The sequence below is a fragment of the Sylvia atricapilla genome, chromosome 3 (assembly GCF_009819655.1).
Source record: "Sylvia atricapilla isolate bSylAtr1 chromosome 3, bSylAtr1.pri, whole genome shotgun sequence".
NCBI classification, from domain to species: Eukaryota; Metazoa; Chordata; class Aves; order Passeriformes; family Sylviidae; genus Sylvia; species Sylvia atricapilla.
Window position 1 is genome coordinate 61881991 of NC_089142.1, and position 18332 is coordinate 61900322.

At 42.6% G+C, this 18332-nt stretch overlaps 1 protein-coding gene across 3 annotated transcripts in view; it reads left to right on the forward strand.

The window, feature by feature from the left end:
- Positions 1 to 18332, forward strand: part of HIVEP2 (HIVEP zinc finger 2) — a 137020-nt gene that overhangs the window by 79548 nt on the left and 39140 nt on the right. For all 3 annotated transcript variants that reach the window (XM_066315567.1, XM_066315566.1, XM_066315568.1), the window contains one exon: positions 5293 to 5390. The gene's annotated coding sequence lies outside the window, so the exon portion shown is untranslated. The remainder of the gene's footprint in view (positions 1 to 5292; positions 5391 to 18332) is intronic.

Genomic DNA, 18332 nt, shown 5'->3' on the forward strand with positions numbered 1-18332 from the left:
CAGAGCCTGAAAGACAATAAAACCAGCTCCACTAACACACATGCATTAGTAAATACGTCTATTTTGATATATATAATATTTATACATTCGCACATATGGATGGATATATACATATATTTATGTAGATAAACATATATGTATGCACATAAATTTTTGCATGGACAAATTTGAACAAACTGAAATTTTACACAGATTTCTTGGTGCTTTTTGCGTTGAGATCTGCAACATGGTGCTAGCAGGATACCAAAATGAAGAAAAGTGTCTATAAAACAAATTTAAATGGGCTATCACACTCCTATTGAGAAAAGGGTGGAAAACAAAAGAAGCATATATACTGAAAAATAAAGCAGACTTCAAATCTCTTGCTGTTATAATAATGAAGACAAAAATGTTTACATAATGGAGACATTTGATTCAAAAAATAAATTATATACATTTTGCTTTGGAAGTAGTTCAAGATTTGATCTGTTAATTTTATCAAACTGGTTGTAGGAAAACATATTTCTGCAGTATTGGGAGCTGCCAGAATGACCGGGAGGTAAGAGGGCAAAGGTAGAGTTGCTTTAAGTATTTTAATTAATTTGTTCAAAGATGATTTGTGTGAACACATTAAGAACACCAGTAAACTAATGGGAATAATTTTCTTCCACTTTTTCCAAATTCAATTGCATATGGTATGACTGCATTTGATCAGGGCATGAACATCATTTCACAGAGGATTATCTTCTGGCATTGATCATACGAAGTCAATTTAAAGTATGACATTGCTTTTACCTTCCTCATGTCAGAAGATTTTTGCTTCTAGTCTTAGCTGCTGTAGCTACCAAATTGTGTGTATAATAAATAGTGTTTTGTTTAGAGAGCGATAACTGTAAAATATTGCCCATTGGAGGAAAAGTGCTGCAATTGAGATTGATGCCTGGAACTTAATGCATCATAGCTGCAATCAAGCAAATTTTAGACATCTTACTTCTCCCATTACAGACAATAACTCACAGAGTTCTATGGACCTTCTGTGTTTGAAAAGGAGGAGAAGAGCAAAAAGAGAAAAATGAGTAAATGAAAAAATTAAAATATTAGAAAATCCACTCTGACTGGCTTCACACTCTCTACGTAGTACAGTACAGAAGTTTTTACGGTCAATTCATTGCATTAAGTAAGAAAACATCTGTAAAGAGAGAACTCATACAAGATTATTCGGAGAGGGAGATTTGCATATAGCCCCACTGTTTTCAGTTACCAGCCATGAATTCAAGTTGTTTGTTGATGCCCTGCAGAAGCGTGCACATTTTTCTACCCTTATTGCCTGGCTCTTCTTTAGTACGAATTATTCTGTATAATCCTGGAACCTGGCTGCAACTTAATGGCACCTTACAGATGTGGTCAAAATAAAGCTTTAGGTAAATTCCCAAACCATGGTAAGTTACACTCTGTGCTGGAATGCTATCTACTGCAAGCCAGCTAAGGAGCAACGTGGACATGGCTTTATTTGCCCTTTGTACTCTTGAAGCAATTTCACCTGTTTACTGTAGTATTTCAGAATCTCTGAATAATTAGCAGTAAAATATTATCCAGTTGCTTTCTAAAAATTTTAGTTTCTGATTAAAATACACATAATGTTTCTGACTTTTTTTTTGCTTTGGAAGGTGCACGGGAATCTCCCGTTGACCCCCTACCCTCAACTGACCTTAAAGTGTCAGTTTACCAAATATATAAGAAGTAATATAAAGCAAAGATTTTGTTGTTGATCCATGACAATAATTAATTCTTATGGTCAGATGATGCTGATGTCTCTGTTATATTTTTGTTTCACTACTGAAGGTGTAGTTTCATGACTAGAAAATGATTACAGAGGTTGCCAAGGCTGTTAGCAATCTTTCAAAAGCAGATGGTGTAAGAGTCATTAACACAGCACTTCTTCCTGTGTTTCCAGGTCCCATGTAAAAGGCTATTCCCAGAGTGTTTGAGGGGTGAAGTTCAAATTGAAAAAGCTCTTCCAAACAGTGAGACATGCTGTGATTTTCATACTCTCATTTCCCTTCTGATGAGCTTGTCTATTCATAGTCCCAATGGCTGGCAAACAACTGTAGGAGATTAGGAGAGTCATGACCAGGTATGATCAAATAGAATCACGGAATCATTTAGGTTGAAAGTCCAGCTGTTAGCCCAGCACTTCTGAGCACTTCCAAGTCCACGACTAGGCCTTGTCCCCAAGTGCCACATCTGTATGTCTTTTAAATACCTCCAGGGATGATGACTCAACCACAGCCTGTCCCAAGGCTTGACAACTCTTTCCACGAAGCAATTTTTCCTAATATCCAGTATAAGCCTCCTCTGATACCACTTCAGGTCATTTCTTTTTCCCCAATCATTTGTTAGTTTTAAGAAGAGACCTAGCAATTTCTAAACACTAGAAAATGCTCAGCATGGTGGTTGCATTACTGTCTGTCTTTGGTGGGCAGGCATTGGCAGCACGCTCGTTTTCTTCTGCAGCAAAGGAACAAAGGATCGCTCAAATTTTTACTAATGCAGTGACAAAAACAAATAAAAAGCTCCTGGTTTTACTATCCAAACAATAACTCTGGGAGCTTTATTTAGGCAGCAAAATCCTGTTTGATGACACATGCGTTATCTGGCTTATTAGAGAATCTGCAGGTTGGCTGTTCCTTCAGACCACGTTCTGTTTGCCAGGACCAGTGCTGCTGTGAGATGTGAGGTTAGTAAGGAGATGGACTAGTACTGCCAGGACCAAACCCTGCTGTCTTTAACCAGATCTTGGTTTGGATAATGTTTTGCCTCCTTGTAAGTAATGATCAAGTTTCTTAAATACTCAGAAACTGATCCAGCCTGCATTGAATGGATCAGAGGCTAGAGTATTCTTTGAAGAACCATGTTGAAGATAATGTGGTTACCACAGCAATAGGGAAGACATTCAATCCCATCAGCTTTGAGCTAAAATAGGTTAGGGCAAAATGGAATACAGTGTTCCTCATGGATTTCAATTTAAACCCTCTCTATGAAGATGAAGCAGCAGAAGTGTGATTTTGTTCCATAAATGACATCTTTCACTTACGGCTTTATTCTCTTTTCATGAAAGTCTCCTCTGCTTCTGCCAGAGTGCCATAAAGAGGATTGAGGGTAAATAAAAATAAAACCCCTTGTCTTTAGGTTGCAGATAAGATAAACAAATTTGTGTAGCCAGCATCACTAAAACCATTTTGGCCTGTGAAAGTACAGGGGTATCGGCTTTAGGGCTGGAAGGTATCCATGTCACACCAGTGGGAGGATGCTGTAATTCAGAGTACCCCTAGGTCCTACTGAGGTACGTGAGAATAAGGACTCATGACTTCTTTATTGCTTTGCTTTTTTGGCTGGGACATTTTTCAGGTCAATTGCAAAAGTAGCAATTGAAATGCTGGCCCTGCTAAATACACCGTTTTGCCCTTGAGCAGAGCCGTGCCAAGGTTTCACCAACAGATTAAAACCATATTGGACCCTGTCTGTTCAAAGGTTCAAAAGTGGTTCCTGGCTTCACACCCAGATCATTTCCTAGAAAGCTGTAGATCGGTGTGATAAAGCGCCAGGGGCTACAGCCAGAGCATATGTTATTTTATATACTCAGATGCCTGTATAGACTGCTGGTGACATAGCTGGTCAATAATACATTACCATTTGATTTTGTTGCTGGTAGCAAACATTGCAGGGAAAAACAGCGTAAATGTACCCATTTTATTGCCAGCCAGTTCCAGGCCTGCTTTACCTTTTGGCTTTTGGCACCGTTTCCACTAGCTCACATCTGTGATCTGCCAGCAGTGGAAGCGCCATGTGTTGCCCACCCCACAGAGGACAGGCTTTCCCTGCTAGAAGCAGAGGGAAGTTTGCTTTGGCTTCAGGCTATGGTATGGTCAGGCCACGGACACAAATCTGCAAGTTAGGTGTGCTATGTTTGAGATTTTCCTCTCCTAGTCCTCTGACATGCTCCTCTATCGCGACTTGGGTAAGCCCTTGACGAGCACATACTTTCTTCTGCTGTGGTGACCTGATCACCTGAGCCAGCCAGGACCCAGTGACACAGGCAGGGCAAAAGAGCAGGAGAAGGGGCAGCATGAGCTGCATTTCTTGCTGGGGCGCTGTGCACTCCTGGAGTGCTGCCCTGTGCAGGAGCACATCCACCTGGAATGCTCATACTTGTTGCCTACCCGTTACATCACCTGGGATCTCACATGTGGAGGGAAGCCTGAAAGAAAGTGCCCTTAGCAAAATGCATGCTGTGCTTGTCTGTGTGTTTACACTGGTCTTCTCAAAATCAGAACAGCCAAGCCCGTTGGAGTTCCTTGTCACTACAAGATCACTGAAGGTTTCTTGCCTCAGTATTTACAAGGTGGGCATTTCAGGCAGCTCTGCTGTGTACAAATTAGATCTGAGTCTCCAGTTCCTGGTGCCTTGTCTGCAGGCCCCAGTAAAGGGTATTCAGTAACCCACTCCCTGCAAGGTGTGAGCAGAACAGCCTGTGGCTGTCTAGCACATTAATGAACATATCTCCTGGTGCTCTGTGCCTCGGATGCACATACACTCCTGCACATATGCCTACAGCAGGTCTTCTGCATTCAGAAAGTGCTTTCTTTGTAGTCTTTCCCAGAGTGCCATCACATGTAAAGAGAAATGTAAAGATTATGACTGTTTTTCGTGGTGTATGCTAATAACTTACTTTCTAAAACATACTAGCATCATATGGAAAAGGGAATTCCTAGAGGTGATTTCACTTTTAAAGCACAGTGCTAAATAGGAAAGAAGCAGGATGAAAGACAATCACGTTGCTCTGGGTAAATAACAGGAAAGTATTTGCATTTACTAAAAATTATGTGATGTTAAGTTAGGATTTGGGCATGATGTTTTCAAAATTAGACAGAAATTAGGCAGAACACTTGGAATGCCAAGGCCTAAATGTAAAGATACTACAAAGACACTTCATGCTTTGTGTTTACCGTGCTTTTTGTATATATCATGTTTGAAAATACATCATTGTATGCACCTAGTGGCGTTTTATGTCTGTTGTTTTCACTTTGGCATGCATTAGTTGATGTGTATTCTAGCCCACAGCAAGTTGGAAACCACAGGAGAGCTACTGATTGCTGGTGCCACATTGCTCTGAAGGTAGCAAGAAGGATTGTGACAATCTCTAAAGTTACAACATGTATTGCTGTAGTCAACACTATGTCAGGTTATAAAATCAAGCAGCAGGATGAGTTGATCACAGGTGTTGAAAATCTTTAATATTTGTTTTCTAAATAGGTGGAAGAGAGAGTCAACAGCCATATTTGCTGGAGTAGTGAACCAAATTGCTTTGACTGGAACCATTACTCACTTGCACCTTTGATGGCAGCAGCCAGGTAGGAGAGCGAAGGAAGGGTGGTTTTGCATGAGCTGCGGGAGTGAGTCTAAGGGCACGGTTTTTCAGTCTCAAAAGGCTTCATGTGGAAGTCACCCAAATTTAAAACCTGATTATGTGTCCTTCTGTTACAACTGAAGCCAGCTTTTGCCAAAATTAGAGACATTTCTCTTTTGGGGCAGGTTTTTGTTAATTTGGAAGTGATGCCTTTGCTTTGTCCACATATTTGGTTTTCCACTTGCTCTTCTCTTACCAGTTCTTGTGTCAAGTATCCAGGGACTCCACTTGGACAGTACTGTTCAAGGTTTAATTTTTCCTCTGGGTCTTGAACACTTGGGCACGTAGAAACTGCAGTTACGAAAATGCTGATGTTGTTGAATGCACTAACACCCAAAATAGCTTAAAATTAGTGGATCCCCAACAGAGGTCTTACTGTGGCATCAGATAATTCAGAAGACAATTTATCTTGTCAAGAAAAGGTCAGTCTTCAGCTTCTGATTGCAGTGCCATGTTTTTTTGAGTTGGGTGACCAAACTGGTCAGTTTTCACAGTCACAGTCTCAAAACTTGTGCCAATGTGCAGTACACAGTTACTTTTGTTGCTATAGGAGACCTGAAGTACCGAGAAGCTCCTCTTCTCTCATCTTCTCTCTACAGGCACATCCTTGATGGTCAAAGAATTGTTAGCCCTTAGAATTTATTAAGACAAGCTTGAAAGAGTGAAAGGTTAAGGAAAGTTTGATCTCTCTCATCTACTTTCTTTTTTTTTTAAATTATCCAATATTTATCTTCAGCCATAGAAGCTAGGTGTATAAGGATGATCCTCAAGATTCTCATGAGATATTATGAGCACGGGAGAAGGTGTTCAAAGAAAACACAGAACATATTTTGAGATAACCTCACCAGATTTTTCAGAATTAGGTAAATAGTGTTGGACCTATATATTAATTCAGTGAAAGAAGGGGTTAAATTGAGGAGGGAAATCCCTTGAACTTAACTCTGGAACTGATCCCAAATATTCTGGAGTCCAGGATGGTGCCATAGAGATGGGGCATCTCTTCTTATGGATCCCTCTCAAGGTCCCTGCAATGGGAGTTATGGGTGTCTCTGTTGTTCTTTCTCCCCTCTGCAGTCTCTGGGAGCAGCCGAGATGTTTCTGTGCAGCCTGGGATCAAAGTTGGGTGGGCGAGAGGGTGTGAGCTGATGGCTGTCAGCAGGGCTGTTACCCCTGCCAGAGGTCCTGTGGAATTTCTGTTTAAAGTTCAGCAGGAAAATAAACTGTCCTCATGCACCCCTGAGCTCTGTTGCCAGTTTGGAAAGCATTAACAGCGTGTGAAATTTATAAGGAGGAGTAATGGAACACTGCTGGAGTATGGAAACCTGGCCATGTTCTGACTCACCAGGCAGGGTTTAAGTGGAAAATTGAGAACTTTGGTACACAAGAGTATGGCGGCTGTCCTCTGAAATGGAGTTTTAGCATACATTTTTTAAATTCTATTTGCAAGTAACTTAATGGCACTTGTGTGCATTGGGCCCTTACTGCTGTGGCTCTTGTACATGGAGAACTCTCCCCGATAATGTGTCAGCTGAGTAATACCACACTTCACTTTTTGTTTGGAACAACTGCATTTTAGAATAGATGCTGTCAATTAACATTGTTCAAACCAGTGTTATTGTAACCATGATGATATGTACCAGTGCCTCGTGTGCTAAGGGTATTAAGGCAAGCACTTAATACTGGTAGGATAATAAATAGGCTGTGTGAGCTAATGAAGGGCTCCCATTAAGAAATGGAACCCTATTACTGCCTACTTTACAGGTGAAAGCTTGCAGTCTGACTCCACCACTAGGCACGGGGTGGTGGGAAGGCACATTTTCTCTGAGGACCACAGCATGCAATGCTGCCAAACCAGCAGTCCCAACATCCTTCAGGGAATGTTTCCTGCAGCTGAGCAAGATTGCAAGCTGTGGTGTGGAGGACTAGCTGCCTTATTTTGGCGGAGAATCCTTTGAAGATACTGGTCCTGATTCTCTACTGTCTGAAACCTTTTGCTATTTATACCTGGGTAAAGTGAATGCCGAGCAAGCATAAAATACCACTCCGCTAGTGCTAAAGGAGCTGTTATCCACTTTGCCCAAATATAAACGACCATGCAAAGGGTGAAGCAAGTTCAAGGTCTCTCTTTTTGTTGTGACATTGCCCCTAGATGCTGCTGCTCATTGCTGACAGCGTGAATAGAAGGAGGCTGAATCTTCCTCTAGGTTTGAGCTCCAGACGTGGAAACTCGGGGAAGTGAGAGCACTTGCTTCTGGTCCCGCTAGTAGCCAGAGAGAGGGAAAACACATTTCTTCTTTCACGTCCCGGAGGCGGCCGAGCAGGGTGGCTGGACAGCGGATCCATTCGTCAGTTGGCTGAGCAGCCTGTGCCGGGGGGTGGATGAGACACGAGAAGGCCAGAGGGGACAGAAATGGGCCCCGCGCCGTGCAGCCTCAGGGCTCGGGGCACGAAGGGCCGCCCTGGCGAGGCGGCTCCGGCGGCTCCGGCGCTGCGGCGGGGGCGGGCGGGATGTGGAAGGAGAAGCCCTTGCCCGGCGCCGCTGCGCTTCCAGCCCCGGCTCCGCGGGCAGCTGCGGAGCCCTTCTGCGAGAGGCCTTCGTCTTCTGTCCATTTCAGAGCGTCCCCACCCCTCAAAACCGAAACCAACCCCCAGAGCCCTCAGAATCAGCGCTCGTTTAATGAAATCTAACAACTTCATTTCCCGCTCCCCCCCAGCACACGCGATATGCGTGGCCGTGCAGCCGCAGACGGCGGTGCGCTGACATCCCGCCTATTGGAAGGACACGGTCCTTGAAATCCGCTGGCACCGAGAGCTACTGTTTTCAAACTAATGCAGAGACAGATAAGGAGATCGTGAAGGAGAAATGTGGCGTTGCGAATTATAAAACCGAATCCTCAAAAAACCTGCGTACTTTTGGCAGTATTTCATGTCTTGTAAATAGAACCCATATATATTCATGCGTATTTTAAGCAGAATATAGTGTACTGCAATTTCTGCCATCTAAGCAGTATCTTGGTAGAGTAATTTAAAAACAGAGCTGGGGTGGTTTATTTTTTGGGTTTTTTTGTAGCCAACACTGCACCACCTAAATAACAAGGCCAGCATTCTGTGTTAGGCATCCTGGCCCAGGGCTCCCGGGTGTCCATGTGGGTGATGCAGGAGCTCAGGAGCTGACCCAGCACTGGGTGAAGGCACCAGTGGCTGGCTCTCCCTGAGCGGAGATGTGTGGGGATGGTGTGCTGCGATGCACGCTGCTGTGCGACAGATACTTTTAAAAAGCGAGACATACAAATGGTCTTGAAATACAGGCACCTGGAAGGATTCTTTATAATACCTAGATTAACCTCTATATGTTTAATTTCTTTATAATCCTGCAAGTACCCTACTTTTTGCTGGGGATAGGCGGTCATAACAGCATGAACACTTGAACCACTGTACCCCCCCACTTGATGGTATTAGTTTTATTTAACTTCCAAGACATATATATACACCTATTTGCATCTGTATTTCCCTCTGTCTAAAAATATCTTAAGATAGATTTGAGGCTTAAAACTTCAATTAAGATGTGGAGTGAACAATTGCAATTTTAAATCTGCCAGGGACATACATGCAGAATTATTGCTACATACCATGCTGTAGTAACCCTAAACATTTTCAAAATATAAGCAGGACACTATACTACAATGTCAGTCTTTAAAAGTAATCCCATGAACCTTGCTGTGTTCTAAACAAAATTTGAAGAATTTTCATTTTTGAAAAATTACAGTCCAGTGCCCCATGCAAATCTGTGTGAGTGGAGTCTCTTGCTCGCTGACACTTTGCTGAAAGGTTCTGAGACTGCGAAGTTTCAGCCAGTTGGGAAGCTCAGATCCACATTAGCAGTTACCTCCAGATGGCTGCACTTTCATTTGGTACTAAGCCTTCTAGCATCTCGGCGTTTGCATGTTTGGGATGGTGATGTGTACTGTTCCACTTGTTTTTGCCAGAAAATGTCCAGGGCATTGTATGATAAGTTTTGACACATAGTATAGCTCAAGGAAGAGGTGAGAAAGAGAGTGTGGGGAGAGAGAAGGGACAATGAAAAGAGGAGGACAGGAAAAGAAAGGAATAAGAAAATGCAGCGGGAGAAGTTTTTGTCAGTATAATGAATTCAGCCTGACTGGCAAATACAACCTGACTTCAAGTTGTGAATTTCATTGAATTTGATCCAAGACAGACACAGCTGAGCAATCTGCAGGAAGCAATCTTTTCCTAGAAGTATGCAGCTCCAAACTGTACAAATTCTTCCACTGGTCGTAAAATGTCTGTCTGCCACTGAACCTGTGCAGTCAGATACTTTTGAAGAGAAAGTGTTGTACTGAAACAGTCAACTGAAGAGTAACAAAAATATCACTAAATGTAGAGTTTTGAAAGAAGAAAACCTATATAATTTGAAGTTGGCCAATGAAGCCTTAGTGATAAGGACAGTTAATCATTCTGGTGCAGCTGTTTCCTGACATTTCTGCAAAATGTTGTGGAAAAATTAATGAACGTTTGTTCAGTAAGGGTTTCAAGCTTGGCTAGTGGAAAATATGACAGTATTTCCATCGTCAATTAAGAACAAGCAAGGCCTTTTTTTTTTTCCGTAGGGGAAGTGGTATGCAGTTTATACTTCACAGGAAACTGTAGACTTGAGAGCAGCTGTGTGATAGTAACAGGTATGCAGAGAATATGGAGAAAGGCCCAGGCCCTCTTCTCTTATCACATGTGCTTCAGTGTAGTAGAAGTAGCTCTGTTCTCTACTGGAAATGTGGGATACTTACGCTATCTGCCGTGTGGGGTATTCCTTCAAGTGTCTGGCTCTGAAAATAAATGCCCTTCTTGACACTTCAGTAACATAGCTTGCGTGAATAAGGGTTTCATTGCAGTTTTATTGCTATGATGTCAGAAAAGACGAATTCCTTCAGGTGGAGGGACACAGGATTTTTTTGCCCATCTCTGAAATTCAAGGTACTTGCAATTTGGGGTGTCTGGTTGTCGTGACCATGCAGCATGCCTTGGTGAGCACATCTGGTTACTGTGCTGCCTGAGTGCAGAGCAGCACTGGGGCTAGAGAGGAGCTCGCGGGCCCTGTGTGCACTACGGGCATGAGCTGTGTGTGCCCACTCGTTGTCACACGTGTGTATGTGGTGCTACAGATAGCCAAGGAAGCGTGGCCAGGGGCTGCATTCTTGTTGCAGATCAGCATAGCTGAAGGTCACTGTAGCAGCTGAGCAGTGGCCTTTGTCCACTCCTTCACCTTGTGGCTTGCAGCCCCTGGCAGGCAGCCAGCTGCTGAAAGTCTTCTCCAATGGCACCCTGGGGCTCCGGCTCCTGCCAAAGCTCCACTGTGCTTGAGCTTCTCCAGCCCAGCTCAGTTTGGAGTATGCTGGATCTTCTCTGCGCTTGAATAGGCTGTGTGGGGCAGAAGGCCATCGGGAAAGACACAGTTTCGCTCCTTAGAATAAATTGTGAAGACCAGTCCCATACAGCCAGTAGAATTAATTTTTTTACTCAAAGGGTTCTAAATTTTATTTTGTGTTAAAAATGTGTTAGTGTGAAATGTCCAAGTCTGGTACAGAAACACTGTAAATCACTGCAAATGTTTAAGTGAATTATTTAGGTGCTCAGTACCTTTCTAGTACCTTTCTGGACTGTGAGGTTTTGTACAAGCCTGCCTCTTGTAATACCTTTTCTCTTCCTCTGACTTTCTGAGATAGTTTGAGCCCTACCATAAATACGATTTCTAGCCTGTTTACACAGGATGATGATTCATGCTAAAGTGGTGGATAGAAGATGCATTATAATGAATGGTTTATGCTTTCCTAATATCATTCTGTAAAGGCAATAGTTACTCAATGCTCCTGCAAATTTAGAAGATGCTTAGCACGCTTGCTAAAAGTGTTTATTTTCCTCTCTGTAATGGTAGCTGTAGAGTGTATAGTTCTTATTGACAGGTTTAAGCCAGTGTAAAACAGTTAATAATGATAGACTTGTATCCATGATTTGTGACCATTCACATAAAGCACATGAAAGTCGGCACCAAGTTCTCTCTCCCTGATGCAGTCCACTGTGAGAAGTTTCATTTGAAGTTTCATTGAAGATTCTCTCAAGCCTGCAATCGCTAGTGCAGGTAAACCTGTTGCTGGAGTCAGTGACAGCTTTACCAGTATCAGAGTTATCAGAACATTAGAGAGAGCTTAATAAGAGCCTCTAGTTAGTCTTGATTTGAGACTTTAAAAGATTAATCCTGTGAGCACCCCATCTGTAAGCACGTGCATGCTTGCCAATGCAGTCAATATACTCTTATGCCCACAGTGAGACTGCTTGAGTGCTGCAGGGTGTGCTTGGGAGTAAGGGAAAGACAAGGGCTTTGCTTTTGCATTTTATCTGATGTGGGAAATCTGAGGGTGCTGGGTCAAACATGAGCTGCTTTTAAAAGTCTCAGCATGAGGGCTGTGCCTACAGCTGCTTAGGAATTTCCCATAAAAACGATTTGTCAATTGAAAGCGGAATTTCCACAAGAACAAGTTTTCCACTGGAAAATTTCCATATTGCTATTTTTATTTTTTTGTTTTCCCATGGAAATCTCCGAATTAAATACTTCCCTTTAAGTCACTTTACTCCATGAAGAAGACCTTTGTTTAGCTGATCTGAGCTAAAATGGTTTCAGTTGCTATTAAGTTGTATCTGCCTGTTATGTTTCTCATCTCATTATGAATGGCAGTACAAACATTTTATTCTTGAGAAGTTCCTGTGGGCAGATCACCTTGACAGTCTTCATTTCCCACACTGGGTTGTAGTGAACTTGTGTGAAAAAGTCTACTCTACTGAAAAAGCAATGTCAAAGTGAAACAAATTCTAAAATAGAGGCCCCAAGCCCTGAGGAACCAGAGGAGACTTGTTCATTTGTGATCTTATATCTTTGCTGTTTAAATTCAGTTTCCCAAAATTTTGAGTATATTTTGCTGGTTATTTAAAATGTCTGTGGGAGTTGTAAAACACTTGGACTGCGTTTGAGATTAATGGGGAATAAAAAGTATGTTTAAGTGATTGTAAAATTCACTGAGATCACACAATCAAAATGAAGGACTTCCACCTCCCTTGTTCTAATTCCTACCCTGACAACCCCTACCGAGGGCATTTGGTTAATGACTGAGACATTACTGGAAGTGACTGGACACCTGGTGCTGAGCATATGGGAAGGGAGGAGAATGCTGCTGACACCACCTTGACACCAAGGTATTCGTCGTATGACACAGTGACCTCTTATGGATGAATGTTAAAAAAGAATGAATATCACTTTTACTTTTTAAACTAGCAGTTTGAATAGTACCAACATTTGCGGTGGGTGCTGGGTTCTCCTTATGGTACTGTGTCTCCAGATGTCTATGAACCTTTGTCTTGCTGTCTCTCATAAGAGTTCTTCGTTCTGTTCTCATTGACACATGGAGCAAGTTCTAATCACAGCAGTAAAACTTTGGTTATATTGCATGGGGACCAGATGGCAGTTTTGGTGATTGTGACTGGTAGCACGCACAGAGTACTAGCCCCTGTTGTCCCCGAGGGAAATGTCCCCAGGAGGAAATGGGCTGTACCAGAAGGTGAACTGTGTGACAGCAACTGCACTGGAGGAAACTTGCAATCTACATGAGCCTGAAGGCAGGTGCAGATTTTTTCACCTGGTGCACACAGGAAACAGCATGGCCAATGTCTGACTTTCCTTCAGGCAACCCCCTCTGTGCTCCTCAGAAAGGCATGGGAGTTGTGGTTAAATATTACAGTCTAACCTTTTACATGCTCACAGACGGAATAGGGGCTAAGTAAGTTTAAGCCATTAGCTCAATTTTAGGTATCTCTTCCACTGGATAAAGGGCAGGTGACTTTCAATTGTCTTCCAAATGGATGACTTGGAGTGAAAATCCTTGACTATCTTTACCTACAGAAAAAACATGGTGCCAGCACACATGTAAAGGATCCTCCTCAGTCCCTTTTCCTGAACCTCTCATAGGATTCTCTCGAGTTCCCATTTCCTCTTCCTCTGTCACTGGTTTGTTTTGACCCTCATAATAGTCACTGGGCAGCCTGAATTAGATTTTTGAATGCTGACTGTTGGATCTGAACCTTCTTCCTTCTGGGAGGATAGTACTGACAGCTTATGGAGAACTTGTTTAACAGTGAAATCAGGAAGGGTTTCTGAGAGCTGTGTTAGTCATTTATCCTGCCAGCATCCCCATTCTTACCAGATGGTGCTGGGAACCCTCCCAGCCCGAAAACCTTCTGCTTCCCCACTGCTTAGCTGCCCCTGTGGTGCTGAAGACAAAAATGGCAGGTCTGAATAGAAAGAAGAAGGTACATGTAAGGACTGGTCATTAATTCTTTATTTAAGTATGTCATCAGTTGCCTTTAGGCAATACGAACATAAGTTGCTGGCATTCAAGGAAACATCAAATAAACCTTCTAAGCTAATAGCAAAGACCTAATTGTACCAAAAAGCTGAGCACAGTTTCAAAAAGCACAATGTATCTCCAGCATTTCCACCTGTGTATGGTTCTTTGGGAAAAACAATACAGCTCACCTGATTTATAGTCCCCTATACTAAAATGGAAAGTTTTCTTCAAGTATAACTGAAACTGGAGTTTTCATTCACCTGTTAGATTTGAAGACTAACTGAAGGAGTGATCACAGCAATTATTCCTACTGTTTGGCAAATTGGCAAAACCTACATTTGGACAATCAGTTGTATTTCACTGTTGCATTGCAAAGGCCTTGGTTCTAAATATAAGATAGGCAGAAATTGTTCTGTTTGTATGTCCTAAAATTATCCAGCACAGAAATACTTTAAGGAAGTGTAAAAATGAATTCTCAATTTCTCAAAAGGCAGCTTAAAGGGGAAGGCATGCTGATGTGGAAGTATTGAATAAATGCCATCTCGGTAAGAATCTTACCAAATGTAGGGAAGAGCCATTCACGTCCTGTCCTTGTTATGAGATTCATGGAGAAAATACTCCCACTCAGATAGAAATTCACTGTAAACAGCTCTCTTGCTGTTGGAGTTGATGCACTTTTGAAGATGCAGTGGCTCTTAGAAGGAAAAGAGCATGTTGTGCAATAATGTGATCTTACTTTGCACAGACACTTCCAGTTTTGGAATGTGAAATGTCTGAAACTGGGAGTGGGTGGACAAGAGGTGGAGCCAGTCAGGAGCCTGGGTGACTGCGTTTCTGAGAAACTCTCTTCTCCTGGTGAGTACTGCTCATTCGCCAGGCACACGGCTAAAGCCCTGAATAGTGCTGAGTTGAACCACTAAACAGTATCAAGTTTCAAATGGACATGGAGCTATAGGGGGATATTTTGGAAGTTAATTGTATAAAACCTCATTGAAAACAAGGCTGCATTCTTTCAGCCTCCCAAAATGCGTCAGAGACTCTTGATGCTGCAGCGAGGTCAGCTTCCCTGCCCCCTCTACCTGTGAGTCAGGACAATTCTATTATAGGAAGCTTTTGTTGGAGGCTCTCGATAGAGAGGTAGACAACATGCAGATGGTGAGGACACAGTGGGACAGAGTTTGGATCCTGTGCCTGCATAAGTGGTCACCAACAGGCGACCAACAGGTCAGAAGAGCATTTTTTCTGGGGAGCAGTGGGATACTAAGGAAAGAATAGTATTTGAGCAAGAGGTAGGTTTGACTGATTTCACCTTCTGTCTAATTAAAACTTGGATTCAGAGTCGACTCAAGCTGGCATTGTATCGATTTCTCAAAGGGGGCAAAAGCTAGGTCTCTTGTGGGTTTAATGCCCTCAGTGCTTGTCTGCAGTTCCTTCCTTATTTACTTCTGCTGAAAATCACAGAAAAATAATTTTAGAGCAGCTCAGTTCACTGTAGAGAGAAAAAGAAGACTAAGGAGGAAACAGAATGTATTCGACAGGTGGGAATTTCAGAGGTGTTATCTTGATTTTCAGTCAAGGCAGACACTTTTCAAAATAGAAACTTCCTGTGGGGTAGTCACCCACTTACTCTTTCCTTTCCTATAAATTCAGACCTGCTCATGGGTGGATCAACACTACTGGGACTTAAAAATATCTGTGAGCAATGCTGCCCCATTTATATTAGTGTGCCTATAACTTTTTCCATGTTTGCAACTGCTGTTATTACCTGGACTGGGCTAGCAGAGTGTTGGCATAGGTGAAATTTCTGCAACAAGCAGTATTTTGACAACTTGGAGCTGTGGTTTTCAGTGTGCTCTTCTTTTAATGCTGGCAGATACTCTGTGCATCCTAAACTCACTGCTACTGGAGAAGTCTCTTACAGCAGTCTGTGATTAAAAGGATACCTCTAGAAATAATTTACTCTATGAGGACTTTTAGTATTTCTATGTGAGATTGCTGGCAGCAGGTAAGAGATCCTGGGAACCCGCTGTAGTTATTTAATTCATGACCTGTCAGAAAAGAAGGTTTTGGGTTCCACTCTTGATGAGCACCTTGAGTGAAAAGCAGAGCATGCAAAAGGCTGACCTACCTGAGCCCTCAGCACAATGAGTAGTTCTGCATTTGACAGATTTTCCTGAGAGCACTCCATGTGGAATTTTCTGCTTTATTGAAGGCTTGTGTTGTACTAGTTTGATCCACTTTTCACTTCACTGGTGGAATATTTCTATTAACTTTCCCACAAGCTGATTCAAACTGCATAAAAAGGGAGAAAAAAAGAAAAGATTCAGATTTGAATCCATGGGTGGTGCATTTTATGAGCAACTTCATCAAGGCTTTGTTCCTAGAGGTGTAAACAACCTTTTCCTTAAAGAATGAAAAACAACTGGATGCATTTCTGGTGTCCCTCTGAGTGCCAAGCATTCAAAAGTAAACACTCAGGCAAATGGACCTCTTGATGCAGATGTGTCTGAGACCGTATGTGGACCTATTTACGTGTGGAGTTTGAGTTGGAGAAAATAAGGTGCTTTTGATAGACTTGCTGAGATTATCTGCCTGAGATTACATCTGTGTTTTTCATTCTGAAAGTTTTAAGTCTGAAGGTGGTTGAGATGGAAAAGAACTATTTAAAGCATAAAGCAAGGTCGTGGTTCATCTGAGCTTTATGATGAGGAGGGGGTGGACTGGCAAACCTAAGCAGAGCAGTGTGATCTCTCAGCAGGGGTGTAGAACTGCCCTAGGCAGAGAATGCTTCTGGACATTTTGATGGCACTAGCTGCCATATTCCCCTTTAGTGTGATTCAGCAAATTATTCCCTTGTTGGATGAGATGGAAGTAAGCTTCCTTTGCCGTCTGCCTGGTTGCCTGCTGTCCAGACCTGCTCTGACCAGTCAGCAGGAAATGTGAGTGCCTTTGACCTCCACTGGCCCTTTTCTGGCCTTCCTCTGTCCTCTGCTCTTTCTGGCAAGGTTCTGATGCAGTTAGGCTTCAGGATAGCAGCCTAAGTGCTAGCATCTTCCAGCTGTCATGTGAAACTGCAATTTGTTTCACATTGATTCTGTTCTTTCTCTAAGCAGTTTATACCGAATATAAAAGTTCATATCCTATCTAATGATTAGATTTGACATCCTTGAACAGATCCAAAAGAAAAATGAATTGTTACCCCAAAGAAAGTTGTGAAGAAAAATATCAGTGTGATGGCTGTTTTGCTTTTAAGTTTTGCTGATCAGAAATCAGAGGCAGAATTTTGGATCAAACATCCATAGCGATTTTGCAATCAAATACTCCCAGCTTGTGAAGATGCAAACAGCAGCTCCTCCAGCTTGCTCTAATGAACCAGCAGCTCTTTGTTGATGCTAGCAGAGCAATTAGGCTCCCTCTTACGCAGTTGCATCTGAGCAATTTGGTTTATTTTACTCAGGCAGACCTCACCAATCTTCACAATTAATGTGGCATTTTCATCTCATGCTTAGGGGTTGAGAAAATGCTTTTGAAGGTCTTCGTTCCTCTGATGAGCTTGGGAGAGGAACAAAATCAAACAAGTTTTTTGTGGCAGGAGTTGGGTCGTGACTGAGACAGTTGGCTACTTCATTATGGCAAACATGTAGGTGGCCTCTCTCATGTTTTGAGATCCAAGAGAGGAGCTCTGACTTGACTGACATCTTTGAGTGGAGTCAATCCTTTGCAGAAGGAGGGTCGGGTCAGCTGTGCCATATGCAGCACGCACTGACAGTGAGCCCTTTCCTCTTGGCTGCTTTGAAGTTACAGCCTCTATCTTTTTGACAGGATCAGATCCAAGTGGTGAGATGGCTCTGAGTTCGGGCAACTTAAAATGTCTGTAATTCTTTGCACCTGTTTGATTGTGGTATTTATAGCTCATTTTTGCCCATGCTCTCTTTTCAGTGCAACAGTTACCAGCAGACTTGCTTGCTGGTACTGGTTCTACTCTGAAGGAAAGTCTGGATGTAATTTGAAGGATCATTAGGGTGAGATCAGCTCTTGAAACCCGAGTCAAGTTAATGATGAAACCTGAGTTTTGTTAATAATACATTGTAATTATTACTCCCAGCAGAGCAGATACCTCATATTTCTCATCTTTTTAGCTTGAAGATTCTAGTTACTGTGGTCTTGTTCAACTTGTTGGCTGTTCCCCGCCCCCTTGCTTGGGTCTACAAGAGGAAGATACCCGGTCTCCACCATCAGATTTCCACTTGAGCTGTCCCAGATAGAGCAGTGTCTCTGCAGATGTCAGTGCATTACACAAGCTGGGGTGCAGAGGGGCTGAGAGGAGGATACATGATCAACAGATGAAACAGCAGAACGTTAATAATAAAAGACACCTAATTGGATGTGCCCTTTTGCCCAGCAACAAAGACATGTCAGTGCACAGAAGGCAGCAGGCCCCGTGGCAACCTGTTCCCACCTGCTACAGGTCTTCCTGA